The sequence below is a fragment of the Piliocolobus tephrosceles genome, unplaced genomic scaffold (assembly GCF_002776525.5).
Source record: "Piliocolobus tephrosceles isolate RC106 unplaced genomic scaffold, ASM277652v3 unscaffolded_33010, whole genome shotgun sequence".
Lineage (NCBI taxonomy): Eukaryota > Metazoa > Chordata > Mammalia > Primates > Cercopithecidae > Piliocolobus > Piliocolobus tephrosceles.
Window position 1 is genome coordinate 4761 of NW_022316545.1, and position 3200 is coordinate 7960.

The 3200-nt window shown below is 36.7% G+C and overlaps 1 pseudogene; it reads right to left on the reverse strand.

Annotated features, from left to right (window-relative positions):
* Window positions 1-480: 480 nt before the first annotated feature.
* LOC113222664 lies at window positions 481-2391 on the reverse strand (annotated as a pseudogene).
* Window positions 2392-3200: the final 809 nt, after the last annotated feature.

Below are 3200 nucleotides of genomic sequence, written 5' to 3' on the forward strand. Positions count from 1 at the left end.
ACAAAGAAAACTTATGAGAAACTATCCCAGGATTAAGGCACTGGAAGAATTTCTTCCAAGTTTGCTATATAAGAAGCAATGAAGAGAATTATAGAATTCAAAATATTTAAGCAAATCATATATTTTTTTTAGTAATTTATTGGTTGAAACTTATTAGCTATAATTTTCTTAAGCTATGATACCTTGAAAAGGTTTTCCCTTTTAATTTTGGAATTGAGATTAAGAAACAATTTGCTCCTTGTTTTGTAGGGAATGATTTTCAATGAATTCACTTTTGTTTCCTTTTTTATTTTTTCCCCCTATAAATAGGACTATCAATTATGTTAAAGAGAACCAATACCAACTTTTCTCCTGTGGAGCACAGTGATAAACACATTTTTTCAACGATGTGTTTAGGATAGAAAGGGGTGGGGAGAAGGGAAGAGACAGGAATGTGAATGTATAATGTACTAAGAGAAGTGACAGGGATCACCCCCTCCTTTAGCCCTTTGCTGTTTTTTCCTCTTTGTTTTCTGCATCCTCAAGGTATGCATGCAACATCAGTCTCTCTTCATAAAATGCTGTCATAGTTTTGTATACATTTCACATTAGCTTCTTTTGCAAGAACCAGGTCTGCTTCATCTGTCTTTCCATTTTATTAAAAACATAAATCGCCACAGCAATCTGTTGCCCCAATGATCTTTTCTGGTTCTAGTCTTATCTCAAAGCCCCGAGTGATATCATTGCTCTGTTCTCTTTTTTGGACTTGGTACTCTCAGCACAGTTTGAGAAATTGGATTTCCTTGCTACTTTCTGACTTCTCCCCAGGTTTGTTATTTTAACCCTCCTTCATCATCTTAAACGTTTTTGTAAACTAAGAAATGAGCTAAAGGCAATCCAAGTTTTTCTCAGATTCCCAAGTATTGTGCTCCTCAGAAAAGCCTTTCCACATCAGTAGATACTCCACTTGCCCCTTAACCACATGCCTGTCTAGTACCTTCTCCACAGTGTACTCTTCATTCTCTGACGAACTGTCAGCTGTGTGCTTGATTTTCTTTCCCATGTTGCACTGTTCCACCTGAAGGACTAAGGCCACTGCATCCCAGATACCCCCAGTTTGTTCTTTCCCTCTGGGCTATCAATAGCGGCCTCCCCTCCCAGGTCTAGGCCTTGGCAGACTGACCTTCATTTTCTTTTTGATTAAGATATATTTCAGTCAAGATTCAGTTAGGTAAATGTAAACCATGCTAGATAATTCAGTAGAAGGAACTTACTCATAGAATCACTTTTAAAGGTGTTAGATGATGATCTGAGAGAATAGACAGGAGATGGTGAACCTGGACAATGGCAATTGTGGCAAGTTGCTGTTAGCTCTAGAAATGGAGGGACAAAGGAAAAAGAAAGTATTACTAGAGCCCACAGACAGGAGATGGTTGATGAGAGGAAGCAGCACTGATTTGTATGAGAGGGTACCTCTGAAGAGATATAACTACTGCTATAGAGGATCCTAAAGCAGAGGGGTTAGGGGAGAAAGACCCTCGTTTCTCCTTCCTCTTGACTTCTGATTTCTACCACTGCCTTCCTTTAGCCAAACCTAACCAGAACCCAAAGACCTTTGTTTTGAAAGAGATTTCCACTGATTACTGAATTTTACATTGGCAGTTTTTTTTTCTTCCCATACTTTAAGTCCTTCCAGTGTCTTCTGGCCACATTTTCTTCTGATGAAAAATCTGCTTTTTATCTGGTTCCCTGGATATAATGTACACTTTTAGGGGCTTGCTTTTAAGATTTCTTTATCACTTTTCATTTTAATTTTTGAGTAGGTAATACATGTTCATGGTTCAAAATGCAAAAAGTATAGAGTGTACAATGAGATACCCTTGCCATTTACATCTACCTGTCCCCTAGTTTCCTAGTTTCCGTTTCTGTAGCCATCCAGTGTACTTATTTTCATGAATTTTCCTTTCAGATGTATAATGCATATATAAGAAAAATAAACCCATATTCTCAATTTAGACAAATGTTAGTATACTATACACACAGTTTTGTATCTCCGTTTTTCACTTAGTTATCTTTCCTCATCAGCATAGAAAGAACACTGGTCATCACATTGGCTGTAGAGTATTTCACTCTTATGTGTATATCAAAATGTAATTAACCAGCCCCTTACTAATAGATACTTAGTTTTTGTTTCAATCTTTTGCTGTTACCAACAACCATTTAATGAATTGCCATGCATGAGTGGAATATGTACAAGGGTATTTGTATATCCTAGATGTATCCGAGGAGTAGAGTTAATTGCTTGATGAAAGAGTATAATTTATCAGTTATCATACATTTATACAAAGAATATAATTTGTCATTTTGGTAGATACTGCCAAATTTCCTCTGTAAAGGTTGAACCGATTTACATTTTTGCCAGCAATGTAAGAGAGTAACAATTTTCTCACACCTTTGTTAAGGTTTTTTTTTTTTTTTTTTTTTTAATAATGGGAGACTTTAACACCCCACTGTCAATATTAGACAGATCAATGAGACAGAAGGTTAATAAGGATATCCAGGACTTGAACTCAGCTCTGCACCAAGCAGACCTAACAGACATCTACAGAACTGTCCACCCCAAATCAACAAAATATACATTCTTCTCAGCACCACATCACACTTATTCCAAAACTGACCACAGAGTTGGAAGTAAAGCACTCCTCAGCAAATGTAAAAGAACAGAAATCACTATACTGTCTCTCAGACAACAGTGAAATCAAACTAGAACTCAGGACTAAGAAACTCACTCAAACCGCTCAACTACATGGAAACTGAACAACCTCCTGAATGACTACTGGGTACATAACAAAAATAAGGCAGAAATAAAGATGTTCTTTGAAACCAATGAGAACAAAGACACAACATACCAGAATCTCTGGGACACATTTAAAGCAGTGTGTAGAGGAAAATTTATAGCACTAAATGCCCACAAGAGAAAGCAGGAAAGATCTAAAATTGACACCCTAACACCACAATTAAAAGAACTGGAGAGGCAAGAGCAAACACGTTCAAAAGCTAGCAGAACGCAAGAAATAACTAAGATCAGAGCAGAAGTGAAGGAGATGGAGACATAAAAAATCCCTCAAAAAATCAATGAATCCAGGAGCTGGTTTTTTGAAAAGATCAATAAAATTGACAGACCGCTAGCAAGACTAATAAGAAAAGAGAGAAGAATAAAA